Consider the following 19,592-nt stretch of genomic DNA (forward strand, 5'->3'; position numbering starts at 1 on the left):
GACCCTAATTTATTTCCAGGGATGCATCATGTCTCTTCAGTGTCCATCTATTGTGAGCAAAAACTTCTCAGAAAAATGAGAGAAGCAGTTACAAGCAACAAATCCAAGGTAGAAATTCTTACTGCTCATCAACTTTTTATATTATGCTGATATTGTACTATATTCATAGCCTAATTTAAATGGTTTTTTAAAAATATTTGGAATAGATTGGTAGTTGCTAAAGGAAAGGGTGAAGGGAACCAAAATATATAAACTTCTAATTATAAAATTTCATAATATACAGCACATTGGCTATAGTTAATAATACTCTACTGAGTATTTAAAAGTTCTGAAGGGAGTAGATCCTAGAAGTTCTCACCTCAAGGAAAAATTCTGTAATTATATATGGTGATGGATGTCAAACAGGTTTATTGTGTTGATTACTTCACTATATGTACAAATATCAAGTTATTATACTGTACCTTTGAAACTAGTATAATGTATGCAATTACATCTCAAACTTCATTAAATCCACAGAAAGGTACTGTCCAAATAAAGATATTTGGGGTGGTCTTTACCACTATGTTCCCTATTATCAGGGATAATTAAGAGAGGTGATTATATGGTTACACATGTCTCTGGAATGTGTTTTGAACTTTATTTTATTGTATGTCATGCTGAAAATCTACAAAAATTCAGGTAAAATAATGAAGCTTTACCATGAAGCTGAGACTCCTAAAATACAGAAATTGCCAGCTTTTCATAACATCGGCTTTTGCTTATTTCCTCACTCTCTACCAACCCACTCTAGTATTTTTGCCTGGAGAATTCAATGGACAGAGAAGCCTGGCAGGCTGCAGTCCTTGGGGTCACAAAGAGTTGGACATGACTGAGCAACTATCACTCACTCACTACCTTATGTTTGCGATGGCCAGCATCTTCACTTGGTCTAAAGAAACATCATCGTCAGCCTAAGCCATGACTTCCTCCACTCCCATCCAGATGACCTGCTGTTGGTCCCTCTTCTATGTTTGTTAGGAAGGTTAATTAAAATTTTTACTCTAAATCGTGGTAATTAAAATCTTTTCCCCTTAGTTTTTGGTAGGCTGTAAGAAAACTATTGAGGAAGCAGTTAAACAGGAAAGTAGTATCATGAACCTGTGCAAAGAAAAAAACGTGTACTGCTGTCGATAATAGGAGCAGTTAATATTTATTCATTTTCTTTAATCACAGATTTTTACTATATTTGAGGTTTTTTCATGTGTGATAGAAAATTTTGCAATTATATTTCTTTTTCTCAGTACTGGATTTCTTCCACTGAAATTATCTAGCCAGTCAACAAACTTTTCTCTGTCCTATGCCTGTCTGGACATGGCTCACTTATTCCAGTGAGAAGGCAAATACACTGAACAGTTTCATTTGTTTTCACGAAGCAAATGAAATTCTTCCTCTTTTCTTCACTTCAAAGCGTGTACCCCTTGAGGTCAGAAAGGAGCGCTATCCCCTTTGTTTATTTCTTAGATTCTCAGCATCATTCATTTTGAAGATAAGGGTCAGAATCTGGAATCTGCTGTGATAACTGGTGCTGCTCAGGTGAAGGACCTCTTGTGACTTCATGTTGTTTGTTTATAAGGAATTCTCATGGATATAGGAGACTAGAGTTATATATCCTTTTAAGCTTTCTGAAAATAGCCCTTCAGCCTACTTTGAATTCTCTAAGTATTTTCTTTATTTAGGCAATATCCAAGTATTGTTCCCTTTAACAGGGAAAGACAAACACTTTTATACAGTGTCATAGTAAATAATAATGCTGAGTATTTGACAGTTTAAAAAATGATGATTAATCATGCATTCATTCTAAAAGTATTTACTGAGTGTCTTCTATGTGCTCAGACTGCCTCAATTTGAAGATTCCAGGTATTTCTATGATTGTTATTTTCATAGACTACCGATTATAGTCCATAGTGTAGTCTTGTCTACTTAGGATCCAGAACAGGCAAGAGATGAGGATTTTTCAGGTGCTCTCAAAGTTTTATCTGTTAGTCTCACAAGTCATCTGGACGCAGAATGGTGCAGTCTAGAGCCTGATACATAGTGTGTGCACAGACAATGTGAGTTCTCGGTCTGTATCCACTCCTCCGTACTTTGCTGCTCCATTGTTGTTTAGTCGCTCAGTCGTGTCTGACTCTTTGCAGTCCCATGGACTACAGCATGCCAGGCTTCCCTGTCCTTCATCATCGCCTGGAGCTTGCTCAAACCTATGTCCATTGAGTCAGTGAAGCCATCCAACCATCTCATCCTCTGTCGTCCCCTTCTCCTCCTGCCTTTGACCTTTCCCAGAATCAGGGTCTTTTCTAATGATTAGGCTCTTTGTCTCAGGTGGCCAAAGTCCTGGAGCTTCAGCTTCAACTGCTTCAGGTATAAGGGATCAATATCCTAAACCCTGAGTTGTCATAGTGGATGTAAGTCTGATAGGGGTAGAGATCTTGTCTATTATACTCACTTCTGTATTTCACTACCTGGATTAAGGTCTGCCACCAAGTAGGTGTCTGCCTAAATGAGTGTCCCAAAGAAAGGCAATGCCAAAGAATGTTCAAATTACTGCACAATTGCACTCATCTCATATGCTACCAAAGTACTACTCAAAATTCTCCAAGCGAGGCTTTAACAGTACGTGAACCAAGAACTTCCAGGTGTTCAAGCTGGATTTAGAAAAGGCAGAGAAACCAGAGATCAAATTGCCGACGTCTGTTGGATCATCGAAAAAGCAAGAGAGTTCCAGAAAAACATCTGCTTTATTGACTATGGCAAAGCCTTTGACTGTGTGGATCACAACAAACTGTGGAAAATTCTTCATGAAATGGGAATACCAGACCACCTTACCTGCCTCCTGAGAAATCTGTATGCAGGTCAAGAAGCAACAGTCAGAATCGGACATGGAAAAACAGACTGATTCCAAGTTGGGAAAGAATATGTCAAGACTGTATGTTGTCACCCTGTTTATGTAACTTCTATGCAGAGTACACCATGCAAAATGCCAGGTTGGATGAAGCACAAGCTGGAATCAAGATTACTGGGAGAAATATCAATTACCTCTGATATGCAGATGACACCACCATTATGGCAGAAAGTGAAGGGGAAGTAAAGAGCCTCCTGATGAAAGTGAAAGAGGAGAGTGAAAAAGTTGGCTTAAAACTCAACATTCAAAAAACTAAGATCATGGCATCCAGTCCCTTCACTTCATGGCAAATAGATGGGGGAAAAATGGAAACAGTGACAGACTTTATTTTCTTGGGTTCCAAAATCACTGCAGATGGTGACTGTAGCCATGAAATTAAAAGATGCTTGCTCCATGGAAGAAAGTTATGACAAACCTAGATAGCATATTAAAAAGCAGAGACATTACTTTGCCAACAAAGGTCCATCTAGTCAAAGCTGTGGTTTTTCTAGTAGTCATGTATGGATGTGAGAGTTGGACCATAAAGAAAGCTGAGCACCGAAGAATTGATGCTTTTAAACTGTGGTGATGGAGAAGACTCTTGAGAGTCCCTTGGACTGCAAGGAGATCAAGCCAGTCAATTCTGAAGGAAATCAGTCCTGAATATTCATTGGAAAGACTGGTGCTGAGGCTGAAGCTCCAAAACTTTGGCCACCTGATGTAAAGAACTGGTTCATTAGAAAAGATCCTGATGCTGAGAAAGATTGAAGGCAGGAGGAGAAGGGGAAAACAGAGGATGAGATGGTTGGTTGGTATCATCAGCTCTGTGGACACGAGTTTGAGCAAGCTCTGAGTGTTGGTGATGGACAGGGAAGCCTGGCGTGCTGCAGTCTAGGGCGTCACAAAGAGTCGGACATGACTGAGCGACTGAACTGAACTGAATGAGTGTTCACAACCACAAGGATGACCCTCCCCAGAGCTGTCCAGGACCTGTAAAAGCAACTCTGCACCCCCTTCCCCCCAACCTCAGTGTAAGCACCAGGTCCTCTTATCTCTTCTCCCAGGTTCTTTGGATGCCTCAAGATTTATGAGGTAAAAACTATAGCAAGATTAGAAAGCCATGCCTCATGTATTTCCTCAGTTTACCTCTTGTTTCATTGCTCTCTATTTTGATTAGCTTATGTTAACTTCTTTAACATTGATAATGTAACAGAATACCTGAAGCCCCATTTCATAGACTTAGCTCCTAAAAAATCTTCTGACCAGAGTAACAAAATTTAAATGACTTGTTGGTCAAATATAAAAGTTAAGGAATTGTTCTGTGCTTATACTTTGTTGGTGTTTATTTTCAGTTAATCTATTAAAGATCTTCAGAATTATAAAAAAGAAGCAGTCACACCTCAAATTTAACTTTTAGTTATATACTTTGTGGAATTACAGTGGTTCCAAGGGAGGTAGGAAAACTCTTACTACAGTCTGGTGAGTTTTAAGAACTTGCAATTCAAATATGTAGTACTTGCAGAAGAAATTTGTCCTTATAAGGCTGACATCTTGGGTATGCAGCACTGCTTCTAACCCCACAATGTAACAGTGTGAGCACAAAATTGCATGCAATATGTGCATCCTGAATAGTTATGCTCTTTCAGACTGTCTGTACTCAGTGGGTGCTAGGTAAATGGCAGCTCAGATCATCACTCATTCACAGCTGACCAGATAAGATGTAAATTCTGTTTGCAATTCTTCATTGCCATCTTAATTCTCAAGAGAAAACTGCACCATGTACAGAGTTACTGAGACTGTGCAAGTTCTACCTGTGTGGTAATATGACTGGAGAGATTGTTTCCAGCCAAGTATTGGAAGGTAGAGTATATTAGGGGTTAATTACTGGTCAAGGATTTAGTTTCTTAGTCCTCAGGCCTAGAAACTCAGTAAAATGCTCCTCAAGGGATCTAAACCTCAGTTTCCTTGTCTGTAAGGTGGGCATAATCATCATGCTTACTTCATGGTTTACTATGAGAATTAAACAGATTAGTATATGTAAAGTATTTAGGGAAGTGTGAAGCACATATCATCTGGTCCCATCACTTCATGGGAAATAGATGGGGAAACAGTGGAAGCAGTGTCAGACTTTATTTTTCTGGGCTCCAAAATCACTGCAGATGGTGATTGCAGCCATGAGATTAAAAGAGGCTTACTCCTTGGAAGGAAAGTTATGACCAACCTAGACAGCATATTAAAAAGCAGAGACTTTACTTTGTCAACAAAGGTTTGTCTAGTCAAGGCTATGGTTTTTCCAGTGGTCATGTATGGATGTGAGAGTTGGACTGTGAAGAAACCTGAGCCCTGAAAAATGGATGCTTTTGAACTGTGGTGCTGGAGAAGACTCCTGAGAGTCCCTTGGACTGCAAGGAGATGCAACCAGTCCATCCTAAAGGAGATCTGTCCTGGGTGTTCATTGGAAGGACAGATGCTGAAGCTGAAACTCCAATACTTTGGCCACCTCATGCGAAGAGTTGACTCGTTGTAAAAGACCCTGATGCTGGGAGGGATTGGGATCAGGAGGAGAAGGGGGTGACAGAGGATGAGATGGTTGGGTGGCATCACCGACTCGATGGACATAAGTTTGAGTGAGCTCCAGGAGTTGGTGGTGGACAGGGAGGCCTGGTGTGCTGTGATTCATGGGGTCGCAAAGAGTCGGACACAACTGAGCAACTGAACTGAAGTGAACTGAATTGAGGCACATAGCAAGAACTCCATGTTAGCTATTATTATTATTATTATAAGTACATTATATTTGCTGAACCCAAGAGATGCTGGTTTCTACCATTGTTTTACTTTGTAGAGAGGCATATCCTTTCTAGGGAAAAGAATCCTACCCTAGTACACCCTCTAGACAGTGCTATGTGATCTGTGATATTAAATTAATAAATACTAGACTACTTGGTGAGAACTAAGTGAAAGGAAAGTGAATTGGATGGCTTTAAAGGATTTTTTGAGTAAGTGTGGCAAAGCCAAATGAGTCTCATGTCTACTATTATGATCTTTCTAGGGCTTTTTGTCAGGTAGTTCTCTTTTCTTTGGATGGTGTTGACAAATCAATTTCTCTTTCCCTTCCTTCCTTCTTTTCTTCTCTCTCTCTCTCCTGAGTAGGGACAGCCCCTTTCCAAGGAGAGTTTAATCTCTCTAGAGAGACTTTCCACCCCTAGGACAGCCTCAGCTATTTCTAAGTAATTGTGACTATTTATTGTATTAGTTTGCTAAGGCTGCTGTAGCAAAGTACCACAAACTGGGTGGTCAGAACAGCAGAAGGGTATTTGTCTCATGGTTCTGGAGGTTAGCAGTCTGAAGTCACAGTGTCCACAGGGTTGATCCCTTCTGAAGGCTGAGAGAGAGAATCCGTTCTCTACCCCGTCCCAGGTTCTGGTGGTTTGCTAGCAGTCTGTGGTGGTCCTGGCTTGTAGAGCTCTGCCTTTACCTTCATGTGACATTCTCTTTATTGTGTGTCTGTGTCCAAATTTACCTTTTTATAAAAGGATACCGGTTATATTAGATTAAGGGCCTGCTCTACTCCAGTATGACCTCATCTGCAATAACACTGTTCCAAATAAGGTCACATTTTGAGGTACTGAGGCTAGGATTTTAACATAGGAATGGGGGGAGACACACAATTCAACCCAGAGCTATTATGATCCCCAGATTCCATTTTTCAATGCTCATGTGCATGGGGACCTGTTCTTTGGGTTTGTACCCTACCTGAAAAATATATAAACAAAAATTCACCAGCCAAAAATACACAGATAAATCTATTGACCAACTAATCAACACATTGCCAGTCATTGATTTTAAAGCTCAGTTGACAAGTTGATTGAGATAGGCTTCATCTCATAAGTACAGATTCAGAAATGACATTCCCTTAAATTCTTACAAGGATCTAACACCCAGTAAGTTGCAGAATAAAAGGTAAGTTCTAAAAAAAGAATGAGTAAGCAGATAAAAGAGAAAAGAACCAAATTTGAAAATTTTCAGATTTTATATAATCTACTGAATAGGAAACTCTAAGGGTGCCACCCATCCTGTATTCCGTGGAATTGTTCCAATCTTACCAGGAAAATCTTACATTCTATAAACAACTTTTATATCTGAATAAATGCTTAATATGGACTAGAGTGGCAAAACAAGTTAATTATATTATAATTAATTATATATTACAAGTTAATTATATTACAATTAATTATATTACCACCTCTTTTTTCCTGGCCCATAGTATAAAAAGTGTGGAAAGTCTACCAATGAATAACTGAAGATATTTTTAGTAGTTACCTTTTACAGCATGTAACATTTAAAAATAAATGACCTTTAATACCTTTAATAACTATTGGGTATTTTTTAAAAGGTAGAAGTGAGTTTTTTGGTTTAAAAACCAGGTTTACCCTGATATATGTCTGTTTTTAATAAATTTTAAATACAGATACACTTGGGGCTTTCCTGGTGGCTCAAGAATCTGCCTGTAATAGAGACCCAGGTTTGATCCCTGGGTTTGGAAGACCTCCTGGAGGAGGAAATGGCTACCGACTCCAGTATTCTTGCCTGAAGAATCCCATGGACAGAGGAACCTGGAGGGCTACAGGTCAAAAGAGTCGGACATGACTGAAGTAACTAAGGATGGACATTTGGGAGCACAGTTATAATGAACAGTTAACAATTTGAGTTTTTATCCTTTTACCCAATTTATAATCCTTAATACTTATTAAAAATTACTGGAAACAGGTGCTTTTTTTTTTTTTCTGAGGAGACATCTTACTCTGAGGCATCTTTACTATGACACAGGAAATTTTTTCACCTGAAACTGACTCAATGACATCATCACCGACTTGGTGGACTGAGTTTGAGCAAACTGCAGGAGATGGTAAAGGACATGGAAGCCTGGTGTGCTGCAGTCCATGGTGTCTCAAAGAGTCAGACATGACTGACACTGAGCAACACCTAAAACAGTAAATCTGAAAACTAAGCAACATTTTTCTCACTAGTAATAACAATCTGGAGACCCTTACAAAGTAAAACCCTATTAGATCATATATACTGCATAGACTACTAATTTCTAAAGCTTTGTACTTTCTGGTTTAATTTGAGAATGATATTTTGAGACTGAGCTTGTTTTCTCATAAACAGTTTCAGTTCAGTTCATTCGCTCAGTCTTGTTCAACTCTTTGCGTCACCATGGACCGCAGCACGCCAGGCCTCCCTGTCCATCACCAACTCCCGGAGTTTACCCAAACTCATGTCCATTGAGTCAGTGATGCCATCCAGCCATCTCATCCTCTGTTGTCCCCTTCTCCTCTTGCCCTCAATCTTTCCCAGCATCAGGGTCTTTTCCAATGAGTCAGCTCGTCACATCAGGTGGCCAAAGTATTGGAGCTTCAGCTTCAGCATCAGTCCTTCCAATGAACACCCAGGACTGACCTCCTTTAGGATGGAGTGGTTGGATCTCCTTGCAGTCCAAGGGACTCTCAAGAGTCTTCTCCAACACCACAGTTCAAAAGTATCAATTCTTCAGTACTCAGCTTTCTTTACAGTCCAACTCTCACCTCCATACATGACTACTGGAAAAACCATAGCTTTGACTAGATGGATGTTTGTTGGCAAAGTATTGTCTCTGCTTTTTAATATGCTGTTTAGGTGGGTCATAGCTTTTCTTTCAAGGAGTAAGCGTCTTTTAAGGTCATGGCTGTAGTCACCATCTGCAGTGATTTTGGAGCCCAGAAAATTAAATCTGTCATTGTTTCCACTCTTTCCCCATTTACTTGCCATGAAGTGATGGGACTGGATGCCATGATCTTAGTTTTCTGAATGTTGAGCTCTAAGTCAACTTTTCCACTCTCTTCTTTCACTTTCATCAAGAGGCTCTTTAGTTCTTCTTCACTTTCTGCCATAAGGGTGGTGTCATCTGCATATCTGAGGTTATTGATATATCTCCTGGCAGTCTTGATTCCAGCTTGTGCTTCATCCAGCCCAGCATTTCTTGTAATGTACTCTGCATATAAGTTAAATAAGCAGGTGACAATATACAGTCTTGACATACTCCTTTTCCTATTTGGAACCAGTCTGTTGTTCCATGTCCAGTTCTAACTGTTGCTTCCTCACCTGCATACAGATTTCTCAAGAGGCAGGTCAGGTGGTCTGGTATTCCCATCTCTTGAAGAACTTTCCATAGTTTATTGTGATCCACACAGTCAAAGGCTTTGGCATAGTCAATAAAGCAGATATAAATGTTTTTCTGGAACTCTCTCACATCTTTGATGATCCAGCAGATGTTGGCAATTTGATCCCTGGTTCCTCTGCCTTTTCTAAAACCAGCCTGAACATCTGAAAGTTCATGATTCACGTATTGCTGAAGCCTGGCTTGGAGAATTTTGAGCACTGTTTTACTAGCGTGTGAGATGAGTGCAATTGTGCGGTAGTTTGAGCATTTTTTGGCATTGCCTTTCTTTGGGATTGGAATGAAAACTGACCTTTTCCAGGCCTGTGGCCACTGCTGAGTTTTCCAAATTTGCTGACATATTGAGTGCAGCACTTTCACAGCATCATCTTTTAGGATTTGAAATACAGCTTAACTAAGTTAAATTTGAAAAGGTTGGATTCCACTTTTTTGATGGCTTGTATGATACTGTATACTAGATATAATATCTAAGGCATCTATGATACTAGAAAGCTGTTTGAACTTTCCACTTTATGATTCATGATTTACTCTTGTGGTCACTGATTAGTAGGACAAACACAAATCAATATTCTTATGCTCACAATAAAAGACAAGTTTTCAGAATCAGTCCAGGTCTTAATTTATTTCTATTTGTTGAAACAGATCTTATTTCCTTTATGAATACAAAAAGCCATTCAGATATACATCTTCAGAAATGGTAGCAACATCACAGATGCTGACAAAAAATCTGAAGGATTATTAGTTACTTTCCTTGAATTATACACAGTATTTTATTTAAATTATTTTATTAAGATTAACAAATTAATTAACATTGCCTTAGTTTTGCATTCACTTCTAGCAGTGCTAACTAAAAGCACTAATTTTAGTCTCGCTATAGCTGAGGAAAATGAACAGATCACTGAGTTTTAACAAGTCCTCCAGAGTAGGTTTGAGGATGGCAAAGCCATTCTATTTCTTCTTCCTTGCTCACAGATGTTAGCTGGAGATCCAATGATCTCAGGGAAAGTGGTCCTATTTTCTGGGCCTAGGAGTGAGAATGAAACCCAATTCTGACCAATGAAGTGTAAGGGGCAATTCCCTAGAGGTCTCCTATGAAATATTTTCCTCTCTGATAAGCTCTCTGCTCTGTACCACTAGTTACATCTGTTCTTGCACATGTTCCTGGGAAGACATGATGCCTGGGACTCCTGCAACAATCTTGCCAGCCAGAAAAGTTCAAGGACTCTCAGAGGCTCTAAATCAGACTTCACAGGGCTACTGGGCCAACATAGTTGGAACAACCTTTCTCCAAACTGTAAGGGGGAGAAAATCTCATTTATTTAGGCCACTGTTGGATAGGCATTCTGACTTGCAGTTGAAAGCATTATTAACAGGTATAACCAGGTATAACATATAGTATAGTACCAAAGCAAACACATGGGTAGATTCTTTTTTTAAGACTTTTTATGTTGTATTGGGTTATAGTCGATTGACAATGTTGTGGTAGTTTCAGGAGATTAGTGAAGGGACTCAGCCATATGTATATATGTATACTAAACTCCCCTCTCATCATCCAGGCTGCCACATAACATTGAACAGAGTATACATAGGTCCATTCTTAATGGCATCTATTTGCCCATTCCTTGATTCAGGCAACAAACATTTTTTAAGCAGCTGCCATGTGATAATCACTCTGCTAGACACTGGAAACACAATGTTAAGCAAGACAAACATGTTTTCCTGCAATTCGATTGAAATGGGGTGAGTTATTCAACCAGTGGCTAATGAATCAACCCGCCTTTGCGTCCCTGCTTTTAGGCCAGGTTGTGCAGACCCATTTTACAGCCCACATCTTGTTTGTAAAATTATCTAGGAGGTTTGGCCCGTCAGTACTACCCAACTCCTTAATAAGAACAGAAGGAAGACTGGTCGATAATTTTTCAATGAGTTCTAACCCCTAATGTGGGACTTTAATTTGTAAATAGAAAGATTTAAAGGAGGAATTATTGAAGACAATGAAATTATAGAAAGCAGAACAAGTGAGCATGAACTTTAACAACTTTTAAGAACTCTAATCAGGATTCTTCTCTGACAGTTTGAAAATGAGATTTCAAGGTAAATAAAATAATGAATGTAAACAAATGGACTATTTTTTGCAGATAGGGAATGATAATAAACTTATGTTACAAAATCAAAGTACAGATTGAGAAAATGTGGAGATCAGTGAAAATATAACTCTTAGCAGGTTTCTAAGGTGTCTATCTCTAAGTTCTGATGCAGAAATTGACATTTGAGGTTCACCATGTACCAAAGACATTTCATTTATTCCTTCCATTGCCTATGCAAAGAGACACCACTATCTCCATTTTATTCAAAAGGGAAGCTGAAGTCCAGAGAGTTTGTAATCTCATCACATAGTTAACAGGAAGTAGATTGATTGAACTCAGATTTGTCTAGTGAAGAACAGCATGTCCCACCCCTATGTCTTACTATTAATACTTCCTTAAAGACAAAGAAGCAAGCCGTTGTCATCTTCTTACAAATTATCCTTTTGTTCCAAAGTTGAAGACTAAATCTTGGATCCAGGTTAGCTCCTTCTGATATTTAGAGTCCTGTTCTCGGGAATAGTTTAAACAACAGGGTCTAACTTCTTAACAGCAGAGCCAGCAAATGAAATTTAAGTTCAGAGAATCTGGACTAAGTATCAGAAGGATCTTCTTTTCTCTTTTAATTTCAAAATAAATGGATTTCAGTAGCGATGTTTCCTTTCCCTTGAGGAAGTAAGTTACACAGGGATAATTTGAACAAAATTTATACCCAGAGTTGACCTGAACATATATAGATAAAGGGAAATTTATCAGAGAGATATTTTGACCAGTAATCCTTATAAACACCCCAGAAATGGTTACCCACTCTTTTGTTGGTTGAGCCATTGGCTGAACTTTTAGGTTTATATATTTGGCTGGACTTTTAGGTTTAGTAATGTAAGCCAAACTGTCTTTTTACAAACATGAAAGTGTTTTGAATTGAAAGTATCAAAACAACTATTTTGATCTTTTTCTAAAAGAAGATAGCTACTTAATTTGACCAAAAGGCATGGTTAGGGCACTTCTGGGACTTTTGTCCCTTGGGGCCTTTATATACTGTTATGGTTTGCAAAACTGTTTGGAACAAATGGCATTGATGAGCCAAGCAGCCTTTGAAATAGAATAAATCAGGAGAATTGTCATATACTCTTACTTTAAAAAAGTGTCAACAGTTGAAAGAGAAAATATGCCAGATTTCCCTTGGTACCATATAGCACAATCAAATAAAGATAAATACTAATTTAATATAATTAATGAGATTTTAGTGAGGAATTATTTCCTAAATATTTATCCACCAACTCAGTATAAGTTCACAATAGGTAAGTGAATGTAGTTAATTTGCTAAAGAGCTGGTCAACTACTAACTATAATGAGACTTTTTTTTCAGTAGACTGAAGAGATTTCTATGATGTAAATATGAACCTTCCCTCAACCATTTTATCCTTAGTACTCAACTTTAGCTTAGATGGTCCACCCTGTGAACAGCTGACACAAATTAATCATCATTATAGGCCAGTCCACTTTACCTTAAAGGGCAATCGATTGCTCACATGAAGAAAAACAAATTAGGCATGTCTAAGTAATTGGCGCTGAGAAGAAACAAGCAAACTCATTTAATGATACCCTATGTCCTCATAAACTGATAATTGTAGCCCAGGTGTTTTTCATTTGTAGTTTTAAATTAGTCAAAACATTAATGTTTTCTAGTGTGACTTCTTAAGGACGCATTTTAATGCTAGGAACACAAAGTAGATGACAAGATGTACACACCTCATGACCACAAGAAATGGGATGCTGAGCTTGCCATAGCACAGTAATTGGCCATTAATGTCTATCAGAGGGAGAGGGTGGGGGTGGAAAAGGGGAGACTCACGGGCAGTGTTGATGGAGGGTCAGATGAATCTAAGAAAACAACTCTTGAAGAAGCTGAAGCTGGCCTAAGCTGGACTTCCAAAACCAAAGGAAATCCAAAAGTTCGAGAACACCTTCTTTGAGAGTGATAGCCTTGAAAATATTTTTGTCCATCAGTCCTAGCAGCATATTTTTTAAATATTTTTGGCAACTATAGGTATGTATGGAAAACCAGTCTTCACATGTAAATACAATGTTTTTCAGGAAGAAAAAATCTATTGTTAATTTCAGATGGCTGATGGACTAGACAATAAAAAGAAAATTATAGAAGCACCAAAAGAGTTACCAAACCAAGGTCTCTTAGTTGGTGATATTACTTTCTATTTTATAAATATTTGGACCCAGTAGATAAGTAAAGTAGTCTAAAAATAAACAAGGATCATACATTACTTTAATAACTAGCTCAAAATTCCCCAGAGATATAATAATGAAATCAATTTGAGTGCAATATTAAAACTAGAAAGCTATCATCCATTTTCCTCTTGAATAAAATAATACCATATATGTGGCAGAAAAATTTATTGAGAGTTACTTTAAACACATTATTGCAACTCAGTTTTTAAAAAAAAAAACCTTAATTAATTTAATTAGTACTTTATGGATCATTGTCCTTGAAGATAATTTACATTTAGTCCTGTTCAAAGGTTGAAGTGGCATAAACTGATACAAGAAAGCCTTTCTGTGGTTGAAGGAATTAGACCACAGAAAGTTTAATCTTTTTGTTTCTGAATATATAGGTAATACATGCTCATTTTAAAGGTATGTAAGTAATACATGCTCATAATGTGGAAAATTATTGAGAGGAAAATAAAAATCACTGAGGCTAACTACTGTTATTGAATCAGACAATTTTGATGAATTTGACCTCAGAGATCAACTAAAGCCTTCATTTACAAACAAGAAAACAGACCTTGGATAGAGGTAAAGTAAGTTGCCCAAGGACACAAAGCTGCCAATTAGGAAAGATGGAACTTTGTCTCCTGATTTCCAATCTGAAGTTTGTTTCTGATGTACCATGCTGCCCACTCTCTTTCTCCCTGTTCTTTTTTTCACTTTTATCTTCTGCCCCTTAAATTCTCTTTAACCCAGTCCCCTTTCCAAACCCATAATATCCTACATTGCGAGCTCCCATCACTGAAAACCTTTCCTGCTTCTAGAGGGACACGTATCGTGTGTGTGTGTGTGTGTGTGTGTGTGTGTGAGCATAGGCATGGACTTCTGGGATTAACTTGATGTATGATGGCCATGATCAAAATGTTGTACAATTATTAGACGATTAAGCAAGAAAACATCAAAGCACATTCTAGACTAAAGAGACCTAAGCAGATATTTTGTAATAAGGAGCTGATGATCTGAGCCACAGTCAGCTCCAGGTCTTGTCTTTGCTAACTGTATAGAGCTTCTCACCTTTGGCTGCAAAGAATATAATCAATCTGATTTTGGTATTGACCATCTGGTGATGTCCATGTGTAGAGTCATCTCTTGGGTTGTTGGAAGAGGGTGTTTGCCATAACTAGTGCATTCTCTTGACAAAACTCTGTTAAACTTTGCTTCATTTTGTACTCCAAGGTCAAACTAGCCTGTTACTCCAGGTATCTCTTGGCTTCCTACTTTTTCATTCCAATCCCCTATATGATGAAAAGGACATCTTTTTTTGGTGTTAGTTCCAGAAGGTCTTGTAGGTCTTCACAGAACCCATCAACTTCAGCTTTTTTGGCATCAGGAACTGGGGCACGGACTTGGATTACTGTGAGGCTGAATGGTTTGCCTTGGAAATGAACAAAGACTGCCATTTTTGAGATTGCACCCAAGTACTGCATTTTGGACTCTTTTGTTGACTATCCTTATTGCAAAATTTAGATTTAAATGGAAAAAAGTAAGGAAAATCACTAGCCTATTCAGTCATGACCTAAATCATATCTCTTACTATTATACAGTAGAGGCGACGAATAGACTTAAAGGATTAAACCTGGTAGACAGACTCCCGGAAGAACTCTGTACATAGGTTCATACCATTGTACAGGAGCTGGTGACCAAAACCACCCCCAAGAAAAAGAAATGCAAGAAGGCAAGGTGGTTGTCTGAGGAGGCCTTACAAATAGCTGAGAAAATAAGAGAAGTGAAAGGCAAAGGAGAAAGGGAAAGCAATACCTGATGCAGAGTTCTAAGTACACCAAGAAGTAAGAAAGCCTTCCTCAGTGATCGGTGCAAAGAAATAGAGGAAAACAATAGAATGGGAAAGAGTAGAGATCTCTTCAAGAAAACTGGAGATATCAAGGGAACATTTCCTGCGAAGATGGGCTCAGTAAAGCACAGAAATGGTATGGACCCAACAGAAGCAGAAGAGATTGAGAAGTGGTGGCAAGAATACACAGAAGAACTGTACAAAGAGGTCTTAATGATCCAAATAACCATGAAGGTATGGCCACTCACCTAGACCCAGACATCCTGGAGTGTGAAGTCAAGTGAGCCTTAGGAAGCATCACTACAAACAAAACCAGGGGAGGTGATGGAATGCCAGCTGAGCTATTTCAAATCCTAAAAGATAATGCTGGGAAAGTGCTGCACTCAGTACGCCAACAAATTTGGAAAACTCAGCAGTGGCCACAGGACTGGAAAAGGTCAGTTTTCATTCCAATCCCAAAGAAAGGTAATGCCAAAGAATATTCAAACTACCATATAATTGTGCTCATTTCACATGCTAGCAAGGTAATGCTCAAAATCCTCCAAGCAAGGCTTCAATAGTACATAAACCAAGAACTTCCAGATGTACAAGCTGGATTTAGAAAAGGCAGAGGAACCAGAGATCAAATTGCTAGCATCTGCTGGATCATAGAAAAAGCAAGGGAATTCCAAAAAAAATCTATTTCTGCTTCATTGACTTTGCTAAAGCCTTTGACTGTGTGAGTGAAAGTCACTCAGTCGTATCCAACTCTTTGGGATTCCATGGACTAGGCCATGGAATTCTCCAGGTCAGAATACCAGAGTGGGTAGCTGTTCCCTTCTCCAGGGGATCTTCCCAACCCAGGAATCAAACCCAGGTCTGTCGCATTGCATGCTGACTCTGCATTGCAGGCAGATTTAACTATGTGGATCACAACAAATTGTGGAACATTCTTAAAGAGATGGGAATACCAGACCACCTTACCTGTCTTCTGAGAAATCTGTATGCAGGACAAGAAGCAATAGTTAGAACCAAACATGGAACAATGGACTGGTTCCAAATTGGGAAAGGAGGACTTCAAGGCTGTATATTGTCACCCTGTTTATCTCACTTATATGCAGAGTACATCATGAGAAATGCCAGGCTGGATGACTTACAAGCTGGAATCAAGATTGCTGGGAGAAATATCAGCAACCTCAGATATGCAGATGATACCACTTTAATGGCAGAAAGTGAAGAGGAACTAAAGAGCCTCTGGATGAGGGTGAAAGACAAGTGTTAAAAAGCTGGCTTAAAACTCAACATTCAACAAATTAAAATCATGGCATCCAATTTCATGGCAAAAGGATGGGTAAAAAGTGGAAACAGTTACAGATTTTATTTTCTAGGGCACCAAAGTCATTGCAGATGGTGACTGCAGCCATGAAGTTAAATGCTGCTTGCTCCTTGGAAGAAAAGCTATGACAGACCTAGACAGTGTATTAAAAGGCAGAGACATCACTTTGCTGACAAAGGTCTGTATATTCAAAGCTATGGTTTTTCCAGTAGTCATTATGGATGTGAGCACTGGACCATAAAGAAGACTTAGCACCAAAGAATTGATGCTTTTGAATTGTGGTGCTGGAGAAGACTCTTCAGAGGCTCTTGGACAGCGAGGAGATCCAAGCAGTTAGTACTGAAAGAAATCAACACTGAGTATTCATTGGAAGGACTGATGCTGAAGCTGAAGCTCCAGTACTTTGGCCACCTGATGTGAAGACCTGGCTTATTGGAAAAGACCCTGATGCTGGGAAAGATTGAGGGCAGGAGGAGAAGGGGGTGACAGAGGAAGAGATTGTTGGATGGCATCACTGACTCAAAGGACATGAGTTTGAGCGAACTCCAGGAGAGAGTGAAGGACAGGGAAGCCTTGCATGCTGCAGTCCGTGGCTTGCAAAGAGTGGCACACAACTTAGCAACTTAGCAATAACCCCATGAAAGAGATAGCATTACTTCTGATATACTCTTCCCATCCAGTTTTACATGGGCCTCCACTGGTCAATGCTTAGTTCCAGTTCCCTACTGGTGCCTGAGTCCCCATCATCTCTAAGGGAGCCAACAGGAAAAGGCCCTATTTATGCTTATTGGCATCACCTGCGTTGTCCCAAGCTTATTAGGTGGTGACAGGCAGAATAACAAAGCAGAAAGAGCAAGGGCTTTGCAACTGGACAAGTCTAGGCTTGAATCCTTTCTAACTGAGTGACCTTAGATGAGTTATTTAACCTCTCTGAGTCTCCAATTTCTTTCTGTGTACAATGGGGATAATAATAGTATACTTCACAGGGGTGTTGTGAAGATGAGACAAGATAATATCTGATAAGCCCCTTGTTTAATATCTGCCACGGTGCTCCACATGTGATACCTTTTATTATACATGTAGCTCAATGCAGGTAACATTGCAGTAAAACATTTCTGACAGACACCTTTGTGAAGACCACCTCATTGTATTTTTAATTATCCTTAAATGATTAAACAATCACTCTGGTTAATATTTTCTAATTGCATTAAACCAGAGGTTTGTGTCTAGCGCACATGATAAGGGTCTTATTTATCATATTAGGGTCTATTTGTGTGCAAATTCAAGGACCCAAGATGAGGGATACCATTAATCAAGATTTTATGGCTGTGAGACACCATTATCTTTTACTATGCTGCACTCATAACTGACATGTTGTCACAACTGGGTATCTGATGAAACTGTTAAGGGACAAATCAACACTATGGAAGTGGTATTTACTGAAATAAAAAACAAACAGAAGAGCAGGCACAATGATCACATCAGTAAGAGATTGGGGTGGGGAAGGAGCTGGAAAACAGAGACTCTTACACTGGACATGTGGACTATATTCCAAAGGGACATAGTCTAGGCCACCTGAACGTTTTGTTGAGTCCAGAATGCAAACTTCATGCGTAAGTGTATGGCCAGCTTGGTGGGAATCAGCTTCAGGGTGATGCCCAGAAATAGGGATGCAGTGTGGAGTGTCTGAGGCAGATGACTGAGAATATGAGCCTCTATGACATGGGAACTCTACTCAAATGAGTTAGGCCCTATGTGCTGTCTCCTGGGAAGGCCTTGCAAGCAAATGGTGCAATTGAAAAGGGTTACCAAGAAGATCAGTTAAAATGACTGAATACCAGAGAAATCCATCCCTGTTTTTTTTAAGCCGAGGACGGCAAGGCTGGGTGAAGCCAAGCGAGGTTTGGAGAATATGAAGGGAATATTGTGGAGCTAAGTGTTTGTCTTCTGTTTCTAAAGACAGCATACAAGAAAATGGGCCCTAATGGTAACATGAAAGAAACAGATTTGACAGCAAATGAAACTACCTATGGCAAAAGTTGAGAGGTTGAAACATTCATTAAATGAAATTTGTATGTATTTTCTGCCTGCACACAGAGAAACTAAACAGCAAATGCAGTGCCATGTTTTTTTGGGTTTCCAGTGAGTGTGATGGACAAAATGTCTCTTTTTCTCCTTCAAGTTCTCTTTCTTTTCAAGATTTTCTAAGACCACTTTTGGTTTACTTTTATCCCAATGAATACTACTATTGAAAAATGGCAAACTTTCCATAAATGAATGCATTTCTTAAAAAAAAAAAAAAAAATTGGGTAAACCTGACATAACACGAAATGCATGCATTTCAGTAAGTTTTAGTATATGCAAATGTTGTGCAAGCATTGCCACTGTCTAATTCCAGAACATTTTCATCACTGCAGAAGGAAACCTCACACCCGTTAAGCAGTTACTACCCATACTCCTCTCCCTCAAACACCTTCTATCTCTATGGATTTGTCTTAGGAATGTATTTCTTTTGGAATCTTACGAATTCTGTCTTTAATTTAACAACTAGGGGTAGAAGACTACTGAAGTGTATCTGTTGTGTGTGTGGGTATGAGAGGGAGAGAGAGTGAGAGGGGAGCATTCATGAGAAACTTTGCAAGGTAAAATCTTGTGAAATAATACAACAAAATGGAAACATGGGAGGATACTTATTTTTTAATTATCTGTTCATAACTTAAACTAGATATCTGAAGGTAAATTCCTCAAGGGTCCAGTCAATTACAGGTTCAAGAAATGGCCAACAGTTCTCGAGATATGCCTGCAACACTGAGAAAGGTTCTTGAGTGGCAGTGTGGCTTTATCACTCCTACGTTAGGCTAAACAGTTTCACACCCGACAGCAGCTCTGTCCTGGATCCAAGCTCTTCCTGTAATTGCTGATGATAACCCTATTACTTTTCTTTAGAGCAGTGTTGCAGTGACCATTGCTTATTCCGCACT

This window comes from Dama dama, chromosome 33, assembly GCF_033118175.1.
Source record: "Dama dama isolate Ldn47 chromosome 33, ASM3311817v1, whole genome shotgun sequence".
NCBI lineage: Eukaryota > Metazoa > Chordata > Mammalia > Artiodactyla > Cervidae > Dama > Dama dama.